General features: G+C 34.0%; 1 pseudogene across 1 annotated transcript; it reads right to left on the bottom strand.

Moving 5' to 3' along the window:
* Positions 1-1,863: 1,863 nt before the first annotated feature.
* LOC308657670 (telomeric repeat-binding factor 1-like) lies at positions 1,864-3,068 on the bottom strand (annotated as a pseudogene). The gene has a single exon. The product of its transcript is annotated as a telomeric repeat-binding factor 1-like (transcript).
* Positions 3,069-11,968: the final 8,900 nt, after the last annotated feature.

Here is an 11,968-nt window from a genome sequence, read left to right as displayed (position 1 = left end):
ATTTTATGAAATTCTCATTTTTCTATCTAAGCCAATGTTTCTCAACCTGAGGCAATTTTCTTCTTCTCTTCGTCCTCTACCACCTCTACCACCCTAGGGCAATATGGCACCATCCAGAGAAATTGCTTTGGGAGAGAAAATTTACATTACTGTTATTTTGTACATAGAGGCCAAGAATGATGCCCCAATTCCTACAATGTATAGATGAGCCCCTTAAACAAAAGAACTATGAAGCCCCAAATATCAGTAGTACTGAGGTTGAAAAACTAATCTAAGTCTTAGTATTGGATTTCTCTGGTATTTACAGAAAATGTCTAATGCATGATAGTATTGATAGATGCCACATGCAATTCTGATTATAGTGAAACCTCATTTATAATATAAAGAATTCTCAGACATGGTATAACATGCACCTTTAATTCTGGAAGCTAATGTAATAAGAAGTTATTTTCAGATATAAAATTAGTCTTGATCCTAGATTCCTGCCGTGGGTCTTAAGTAATGAACTCTTTTCTAATTCCCATTTTATCTGGAGTTTCTGAAACCCTCTATTCCTTTTTCTAGAGTCAAGAACGTTTCAAACTGATTTTCCCAGAGTTAATCCATGCAGATGCTAGGAAGACTTTTTTTTTTTTTTTTTTTTTGCAATGAACAAGATTGAATCTAATTTTTCTTTCTTCTTCCAACTCCAGAAAATTTCAATGCCTTCCTTAGAAGGTACAAATATAGAAATGTTCTAAAACTGAAGCCGATCTAGGAAGGAACATCAGCAAAGACCTGTATGTGAAGTAATCATGCAACTATAGAATTTCTTTTTATTTTAGTATAAAAAACTTTAATAGGAAATGGATAAGATCATAAAATATTACATATGATTTTAACACAACTACCTCAATATTTCAATACTTGTTTGCTAAACAAATCACATAACACAAAATGCTAAATAATTCTATTAATATTTGACTAAGACATCTAAATAAATTAATGAAAATTCAAATTGTCTAGTAAGGTATGTTTAACCTTATTTATTAATACTATGTAAGATGATCATGGTTAATAAAACTTAAGCAATTACAGAATACTATTTATGTCCAATATTGACATATTAAACCAAAGCATACCAGAGAACTCAGTATTTATAGAGAATTATAAAGGAGGTTATAAAGAAGCTTTATTTAGCTTGGTGTGGTGGCACATGCTTATAATTTCAGCGACTCAGAAGGCTAAGGCAGGAGGATTGCAAGTTCAAAGCCAGCCTCAGAGATTTAGCAAAGCTCTGAACTACTTATCAAGACCTTATCTCAAAAGTTAGAAAAAAAAAAAGGTGGAGGGGAGCTGAGGATGTGGCTTGGCAGTTAACTGCCCCTGGATTCAATCCTTAGTATCAAAAAAAGAAAACAAATACAGCTTTATTTATCACTCTATTAACAAATGCTGTAGTAATTAAGTAGAATATTAAGGCCATAGATCGAATTTCATATACAGGGACTATTACTGTTCACTTAGTTAGAAAATTCATTTTCATGCTGTGTCTTAGAAGGCTGAGGGTACCTTACAGACACAAAATAGGTAAATAAAAAAACTGCTTTTTTCCTCATCAGGTTTCATTTTTTTACTGGAACGAGATTTGGGGGTGGAGTACTGAATTTGGTAAGGGTTAACATATTTACACTTTATCAAGATTAAAAAATTCTTGAAGAACAAAATGAGGCATGTAATTTTACTCTATAGCACAAATCTTTGCTGAACTAAAAATAATGCTTTAAACAAAAATTTTGAGATACATCAACGACCAATAAATTTCAAACAAAATGTAGTGATCAAAATATTTAACTGTCCTTTATCAAGCTTCAACCAATACATTCAGTTTTCACTGTCTGAGCAAATCAATCTTAGTTTCTTCATAGTCCTCCATCTGTCTTTTAACATGACACTTGTTCGGTTGTTGAATTTATAATGTGATAGTTTTTTAGGCCAGTTTCCCTCGCCATACTTCCTCACACCAGATCTCAAATTCTTGTCTTCTTCCCAGAGCCATGCCTGTCTTTTCCTAGGTCGCTGTTTTTTAGGAGTTATGGGTTGATTGTTTGAAACATATACTCTCTTGCTTTCAGTGACTCTTCTGTTTTCTTTTTTTTCTTTCCACTTTGGAGAGTTCCTACTTGCTCCTCTTTCTCATTAAAGTCTTGCTGCCAGCTTCCATGTTTCAATTTGGAAATGAAAAGATTCTTGTGAGACCTTTTTTACTTTATCCAAATTGACTTCAGTTTCCGTTTCAGTATCATTACCATTAAGTTCATCTTGAGAAGTTATTTTTCACGATTTTTCACTTTCCACCTCTTTTGCTGCTGCATTCATTAGAAAAGTTGATGATTTTTCATTAAGCACACAATTCACATGACTCTTAATTTTCTTCATCATGTGGTTGTAGCTGAAGTGTTGAAAAAAAAAAGAATGGAATGTATCTTTCTGAGAGATTATCCTAAGCAATTTCCTTTCTAAAGGTGTGTGAGAATTTGCGTCACCAAATATTCTTTCAAAGACGTCTTCTGCTTCCTTAAAACTGCCATTTTCTGTACAAACAGCTATAGCCTGAATTTTAATTAAATTCTCTGTTTCTTCATGAAGTTTGTCATGTTCTTTTTCAATTGAAGCCCAAATCATCAGGGCTGATGCCAAGGGTGTAATTGGCTCATCATTTTCAAACTGTGCGTCAAGGGATTTTCTTGCTGCAATTCTTGTCAAAAACTGACCTATGTGTATAGTTTTCAATTGATAAGTTGTAAGACTGGATGATCCATGAATTATGGCTTTGGCGCTGTTGCATCCCGTGGAAGTCCTCCGAGGGGCCGTCGCTGAAGGCCAGGTAAAGAGAGAGGCAGAGGAAATGGAGCATCCAGCCAGCAGCCACCGCCTCAGCTTCGGCCACCAGGCCCGAATGCATCCTCCCTCTCTTCTTCCTCCTCCTCCGCCTCCCCCTCCTCTTCCTCAGAGGCCCCCAACTGCATCTGGCACTTGATCAGTTCCTGGCACTCAAACTCTTCTAGGTCCTCTCTGGCCCTCTCCATCACCTCCTGCTGGGAGGGCTCTGCATTCTCCGGGTCCCCAGGGCCCCGTGGGCTGGGGCTCAGAGCCCATAGAATTTCTTTTCAGTTTTATGTTTGCCTCCGATTTACTGACCAATCAATCACAAGACTGAGAGGGCCTTACATCTTTTATCACTCTAACTACAGCATAATACAATATGATACAATCATTCCATAAAGCACAATTTACATCTATCTTACTCTGTCCTTAACTTGCTAAGGTGGCATTCCAGTTTCCAAATTTCCCTCTTTATCAGATTGATTACCATATAATTTATAAGCAAAATGGGAAATTTGGGGGAGTGAAATGGGGCACATTAATAAGTACTCTGTCAATCATCAGGTATAAAACTGTCTCCAGAAAAGAGTGACATTGGTTATGCCAACTATAGATGCTTCAATAATTTATCATTGGCATCTGTGATTTTATTCATCTTTCTCTGTTTGAGATCACATCTGTTAATATCAGAGATTCCTGAGCTCTCATGGGCCCTTGTGCTAAGAATAATTTGCACACCTATTGGATATCACTAGAGAACATACCAGGTACTCACTTTTTAACAAAGTTATTATCGTTTCCTCTATCACTTCTGGGTAACCACTGATTCTCCTATATACTGGGCACTGCCACCACATTGCAGATTCTCTGCATTCTTTCATGGAGCTAAATCTATACAATCCAGTATTACAAATGAAGAGAAAAATGTCCCGTTTCCTGTTGCTTCTAACACTTGGTACAGAACACATTTTATTTTTGCCCCATTGCTTTCAGATTTTTTTTTTCATTAAGTATACCATGCAGTGCAACCCTGAGTTCATGGTGGCTAGTCTGATAGATAATTCTGATTGATATATCACATACTTTCCTTTACAAAGACCAAGATTTTGTTTTTTTTACTGATTAAGTTTATGGTCCATCAGTCCTCTCTTAGATTGTGTTTTCCCCCAAGAGACTCCTTAGATCCTTATGTAAGTAGGATTCCTGTATTCTCAACCTACCAGTCTGTGAACATGTCCAGACAGGTGGATACCCTATAGAATTTTACACAGTTCAGAATCAATCTAGGAGTTATTATATTAGGGCCTGAAAAATAAAATATATCATTTTAGAAGTAAAAGCAAAAACAAAAACTTGCCAGCAATGTCTTATCATCCATAAGTTAAACAATGGTTTCCAAATGTGTCTGACTTTTATTTTTCTAAGTACTGAGATCTTACTCATGTGCATATTTCTCCAGTGACCTTTTCTTTTATGCGAAGTTCCTTGGAGAATAAAAATCAAAGCTTTACGTTCATTTGTTTATTTCAAATTGCCAGGTGTTATGGACTGAACTGTGTAACCTGAAATTCATAGGTTGAAACCCTAATGTCCAATGTCGCCATATTTGGAGAAAGAGTCTTTAAGAAGATCATCAAAGTTAAGTCAAAAGGGTGGAACTCTAATCCAATAAGATGAGTGTCTTTATAAGAAGACAATAAGAGGAGTGAAAGGAGTGAGTACATACAGAGAGACAGCCAAGGCAGGACACAGGGAGAGTCTACTGCAATCCAGTGAAGGAGACCTTACCAGACACCTACCTGCAGGCACCTTGATCTTGAACTTCTCAGTCTCCAAAAGCGCAAGCACGTAAATTCCTGTTCTTTAAGTCCTCCAGTGCACCAGCCCCAACATCATGCCATGGCAAGCATCTACTGCTCTTGTTTTCTTCTAATCCTAGGGAAAGGACATAGCCTATTTTCCCTATAATATCACCTATCACAAGATCATAATGATGTCATGACCAATTAGTTTTTCAAAGAAGAATGCTTTCTTGAATGTAAACGACTCCTTGACACACCATCCCCATCATTTTTTTTTTTTGCCATGGCTTTGAAATATTAAGTTAACTCAATAATTGGAGTATATCATGCATTTTTCATAAGTATAGAATTATTTATCTGATACGTTCATCTAAATTGGCTTGCTCAATCAACCTTATATATACTTTATTACATGTAAGGATTTTAAAACGGGCTTTAGACAATTAACATTTTGGCAATACTATTGGCTTCTAATAGAAATGTCTCCAATGACTTAATGATACCTGGCCCACTGCTTAAATTTCTAATTATATATTCTTTGGAGTATAAATGTAGATCAGTGCTTAAAATCTAATTTATTCATCTAATTATTTCTTTTTAAAAGGGATACTCTATTGGGAAGCTACATAGCATATGCATTAGGTCTCCATTATCTTCATCCAGGTACAGCATTTCTCAGTAATGAGTGAATTAAGCTTAAGAATTTGGACTGAAGCACTATCTTGCTATGAGATAAAGCCAAATTCACTTCCCTGTGAGAACAAAGAGGGAGAGGACTATTGTACAATTCTTGAAGAGCAGAACAAATTCCCTTTTTCATGCAGGGTGTAAAAGAGCAAAAAAGAGACTAAAGTAGGAGTAAAAAAAAAAAAAAAGAAGAAGAAGAAGAGAAAAATAATCTTAGTGCAATGCCTATAACATCCAATGAAGCAGGGTTGTTAATGAGCTCCTTAGAGGTGGCACAACTGAAGCAAATTTAAAATCAAGTGAGTATCAAACTAATCTTATGTCTGTGTCGAGAATTTTATTAAACCTTTTCTGACAGGATATGACAAATGTGCCTCTATTTGTGGTTGCATAGACTCAACTTCCACAAGCTTCGGCATCAGAAAGAGTAATGGAGTAGGAGATTTTTACAGCAATCATACTAATAGCTAACATTAATTAAATGTCATCTAGATGCCAGGTACTGTACTAGGCATTTTATGGTATCATTTTATAAAACACTTTCACCATTCCTAGGAAGAAGAAATTACAATGCATCTTTTTTAAAAAAATAAAGTAAGGCAAAAAGGAAAGTGAGTTGCTCTAAGGTATACTTAGAGGGAAAAGTCAGGATTTGAACTTGCATATATTTGAAGTGTTTTCTGATTAGGAAATTAGTTCAATCAGTAAACACACACTGAGTGGCCACTTTTTTTGAGGCTATAGTTAGTGTTCATTTGTGGACAAGTTAAAGACCTTGCTTCCCAAAAGCAAATTTCTAAAGCAAAACTTAATTTTCCAGGATTGGGTAAATTATATTTTAAGGAGGAAGAGAATTTGTGATCCTCCCTGAGTTATAAGAAACTTGAGGAATTATCTGCATCTGAAAACACATATGTCGTACGTTCCATCATTCCAAAATATGATATTAAAATACTAAGAAGTTATTTATCAGTAGTTACTCCTTAGCTATTAATATCATACTTGATTTATTAAACTTTTAGACTGTAAAGCTTGCCCTCTCACGGGGAACTGACAACAGGGAGCACAACACTGTTGAAAGTGACAGTATGAAATCTATTCATGTCATATAAGGTCCTTTATAATCTAGCATCTATCTTATTCTCTGACCTTTTTTTCTGCTCATTGTCTTATAGATAAACTTTTATTCCTGCAGAACTCAACTGCTTGGAGCTCCTTAAATGCCACGATTTCTATTGTTTCATGCCTTACTTAATTTCCTCCCTTGGTCCTGAGCAGGCAGCCCCCACACATCATCCTGGAAGCATCTCTAGCCTGACATCCAGTTTTACCTCTAGTAGAACACCTTCTCTGATCCTTATACCTACTTCATACCCTCACTGTCCAATGTCTTCAATCGTGTTCCTGTGTGAAATCGTGTTCACATTTCTACCTTAATAGGATACTGGTATCATTTACTGTTATCTCCCATTCTCCTATGAGTTCTTTAAGTTTAGCTGTGACCACAATAATACTGCATAACAAGTTCTCTGCAAATGCAGTAGCCTGCAATAATATTTTTGTGCTCAGAGTTTCAGAGTTGTTGTGTTTCAGTTTATTTATGAAAGTCTTAGCTGATGCAAACATTAATCTAGGTGTAAATTCTGAACTTTAGGCTATTGCTTGTGTTTTTTATTCAGTTCTTCTACATACACGTTATTTGGGGATTCCATCTAAAAGGGCAGTGACTACTAGGGTTCTGTTCTTCTCATGAGGACTACCAGAGTGTAAACATCAAACCTAACCATACAAGAATATTTAACAATAACAACAACAACAACAACAAAAACTTTTAGTGGAGTGACATAAGCAGGAAGTACTGAGTTCTAGCTAAAGCAAATGTTGGGCAAGCCACTCATCAAGTTGAAGTGTACTCCACCCAATGCAGATGACGTAGGGAGGATTGTGGAGACTTTCTGAATGATAATCTGAAGTGTCAGTTTTCCCTCTTGTTCACAAATAATCAATGTCCTCCTATGTGTACAATCCAGCATGGTATTATGGCATTAGGCTTTCTGTCCAGGATCCATGGTCTAAATGTGGCTCCACTTGTTCCTGAAGAACTAAAATGACAAGTCATCTTTCCCAAAATAACTTGGGAAAAAGATTGACTAAGACTGAGGTCATCACAGTAGACACTTTCATTCAGAAAGAATAGATATGCCAGGTGCAGGAATTACTGGTTCAAAACAGTTCTGAAGTTCTTGGCAAATGTCACAGCTACATCCTTTTACCCTGAAAGTGGGAGTATTGATCGAATAAGCCAGTTTTGTGGGAATAGTGCCCAGTTCATTGTTCATAACAGATTATTGCTCTGGTTTCTGGAAGGGTCTGGCCTTTGGACACCCTTGGACACTTTTTTTCTAAGTATGTGACAAAGAGAATTGATACCCACCAAATCACATATACAGAAATATCGAGCAATTTAATTAATATTAGCCAAACAAACAAAAGACCAACTCCAAAGTCCTAGAATAGAATCATAAATTTTTAAAAATCATAGCATGTTAATATAATGAAATACTATTTTGCAATTAAAAATAAGTACGGATACATATAATAGAATTAAATTATATAAAACTATATATGAAACAATATACGTAACAATTACTGATATAGCAATATTAGAAGAATATCAAATTCATTATAGAAGGAAATCAGACAAAAAAGAGTAATATTGTGTAATTGTATAATTTTATTTATTTATTTTGGTACTGGGGATTGAACCCAGGGATATGCTACCACTAAGCTATATCCTCAATCCATTTTTTTTTTCTGAGCCAGGGTCTCACTATGTTTACCAGGCTGTCCTCAATCTTGTGCTCTTCCTATCTCAGTCTCTAGAGTTGCTGGGATTACAGGCATGCATCACTGCACCCAACTGTAGAATCTTATCATTTATATCACCTAATGTACAAGCCTCCAAGATATATAACAGTCTGGGAATGGTATATAAATGTGGATAAGATATATAAATGTTTTCAGTATGAAGGAGAATGATGAAGAGTTTAATTAATCTATTCTCCCACTGACAGTTCATAAAATGTCCCATTATTTGGCATTCAACCAAAAAGAATTATGAAAATTTATAAGCTCTTATTTATTTGGAAAAGATAAAATATTTTTCTGTTGTGATTTTGAATTAGATGATGTAACTTACTTTTAATATTGTGTAATTATAATCTATCAAATTTTAAATTAAAACATTTAAATTGATAATTATATGTGTATTTGCTATGTGCAATTTTATATTTTATAATACATGTAAACTATGAAATGACCAAAATCTAGCTAATTAACATGTCCATCACCTCACATGGTCATCATTTTTTATACATACTCTCTTAGAATTCATCATAAATATATTTTTAAACAAAGTCATCATATTGTAAAAAATGTTCTCTTGAACTTGTTCCACCACATGACCAAGATTATGTGTTTTGACCAAAATATTTTCTAATCCTACTCCATCTATTCCTTTGTCATAATTAAATGTTGAATTTTACAATAATGTTTTTAGTATGTATTAGATAAATTAAATTGATTTGCTTATTTTAATCCATTAAGTAGTAAAGTACATTTATTGATTCTCTAATGTTAAACCACAGTTGTATTTCTGGGATAAGTTCATACTTATCAGAAAACATTTTGCATAATATTATTACTATTATTATTTCTTAATATATCTTGTTTAGACATTTTTTATTGTACTCACAAGGACGATTAACTTTTATAAGTTTTTTTTTTCATTTTAGACTTTTTAAAAACAGTGTTAGGTTAACAGTGATAATGAACAGAAAATACAAAAAGTTCACTCTCCTCCACACACACAGATACGGATAGTCTTCCCTACCATTAGCCTTCTACTTCAAAATGGTTCCTTTGTTACGGAGAATGAACCCAAAGTTCATAGTGTATATTAGGGTTTACTCTCGTTTTTTTTTTTTTTTTTTTTTTTGCTCTTTTATTAATTTTTTAAATTTATATATGACAGCAGAATGCATTACAATCTCATTAAATCTCATTAAATTAAATCTCATTACACATATATAGCACAATTTTTCATATCTATGGTTGTATACAAAGTATATTTACTCCAATTTGTGTCTTCATACAGGTACTTTGGATAATAACGTCCATCACATTCCATCATCATTTCTAACTCCATGCCCTCTCCCTTCCCTTCCCTCCCCTCTGACCTATCTAGAGTTCGTCTATTCTTCCCATGCTCCTGCTCCCTATATCACTATGAATCAGCCTCCTTATATAAGAGAAAACATTCAACATTTGTTTCTTTGGGATTGGCTAACTTTTCTTAGCATCAGCTTCTCTAATTCCATCCATTTATCTGCAAATGCCATGATTTTATTCTCTTGCTGAGTACTATTTTGTTGTGTATATATGCCACATTTTATTTTTATCCATTCATCTATTGAGTTTATTCTTGATGTTGTATTTTAGGAGTGTTTGGTTTTGTACTGGGGATTGAGCTCAGGGGCAATTGGCCACTGACCATATAACCAGCCCTATTTAGTATTTTATTTAGAGACAGGGTCTCACTGAGTTGCTTAGCACCTCACTTTTGTTGAGGTTGGCTGTGAACTCGTGATCCTCCTGCCTCAACATCCCAAGCTGCTGGGATTACATGTGTGCGCCATTGCACACATCTATGACAAATGTATAATGACAGGTATCCAGGTGCATCATAGTATCATATAGAATTCTTTCACGGTTCTAAAATTACTGGTGGTTAGCTATTCATTCCTTCCTCCCCTACACCGTTGGCAACCATTGATATTTTCATTGTCTCTATACTTTTTTCTCTTTCAAAGTGTCCTACACTAGAATCACACAACATGCACCCATTTCGGATCAGCTTATTTCACTTACTAATATGCATTTAAATTTCCTCCATGTCTTTCATTGCTTCATTGCTTGATGGCTCATTTCCTTTTAGTGCTGAATAATATTCCATTGTATGAATGCACCACAGTTTATTTCTCTGTTGAAGGTCATCTTGGTTGCTTCAAGATTGGGCAACTACTAATGCCACTGCCATAAACATCCATGTATTTTTCTGTGGACATGAATTTTCAACAAATTTGGTAAATACCAAGAAGCATGATTGCTAGATATTACGGTAAGGGTATGTTCAGTTTTGTAAGAAAGTGCTAAATTACCTTCCAAAGAGGCTATACCATTTTGCATCCCTACTATCAAAAAAGAAAAGTTCTTCTTATTGCACAACCTAATGTGTATTCGATGTTATCCATGTTTTGGATTTTAGGATTTTAACAGGTGTGTTGTATAATTCTCTGTTGTTTTAATTTGCCTGTGGGCTGTTGGCTTTTATATTTTTTGTTCATCATGCAGTCCTCATATGATTTTTGGAGTAACAAATATGTATATTTCACAAAGCAATTTGAGGTATTTCTTGTTTTTTTGTTCTTGGAAATAGTTTGCAAAAATTATTTTAATTATTTTAGGTATTTTTTTCTAAAAAATTTTGTTGTATATTTAAAACACAAGCTAAGTATATTTGTTTTCATAGTGGAAATTTAATTGATGTTCATTAATATTGATTACAAAGATAGTTGCGCATATCTATCCCAACATTCCATGCTTTCAATTTTCAATTCATTTTACTTTTTTTGTGACTTCTGTTTGGTGTTCATTTTGTGTGACTTAGGAACAATGTTTACATTTGTAAATAAATATAAAATACTCAAAGAGCAGTCAAGTTTTGTGACATGAGAAACTGAGACAAAGTGAAATTTTAAAGGTCAAAACAGGGAAAGAAAAGTGGACTTCAAGTGCCCTGGAATGTAGATACAGTAAAATATGGAAAATTTGATATCAAAATACTGTGTTTACTACTTGATGGCCTTATAGTTGCTTTAAAAGAATAAAGTACTTGTCAATATTATAATACTAAATGCTCATCACTATATCTGCAACCCTAAAATATTTATGGCACTTACTTTCTTAGTATTCAAAAAATTAAAATGGAATATCTCATCATAGCAGAATGAAAGGAGGATGCAGCCAATGTTTCCAAGAGCTCATTTGTTGATATCAGTATTTGGCAATGCCTATCCACATGAAAAGACATTTTCTAACATGAAACATGTAGTCTCATTATAGTCTCATTATGGATTTCATTTGCAATCAATTCTGATGTTGGAGAACACTAACTTTGAAGAATAATTAAACAAAAAATGTTTATCATTTTCATCTTTAGAGCTGCATTATACAAAAGCTAATCATTAGTATGGTTTGAATCTTATTAATTAATAAATTTATAGAAATGTGTTATTTCTGTTTTTAGGCTTTATTTTACCTCTTGAGCTTGCAAAGCCTTAAGAATTTACTGTCTGAACCTTTACTAAAAAAGTTTGCTAATACCTGTTTAAATTACATAAGAAATTTAACCCTTCTCTAAAATAACAGTTTTATACTGTCATATCCACGTGTTTTAAGTCTACAGTTATTTTTAACATAATGATTAGGTATGATTTTATTAGTGATTTAAATTTGTAAAACATTTATATCAGATGTATTATACCCATACATTT

Source organism: Spermophilus citellus (genome assembly GCF_964194105.1).
Source record: "Spermophilus citellus genome assembly, chromosome: 10".
Classification (NCBI taxonomy): Eukaryota; Metazoa; Chordata; class Mammalia; order Rodentia; family Sciuridae; genus Spermophilus; species Spermophilus citellus.
The sequence above is the reverse complement of the archived record's forward strand: the minus strand, read 5'-3'. Positions and strand labels throughout refer to the sequence as shown.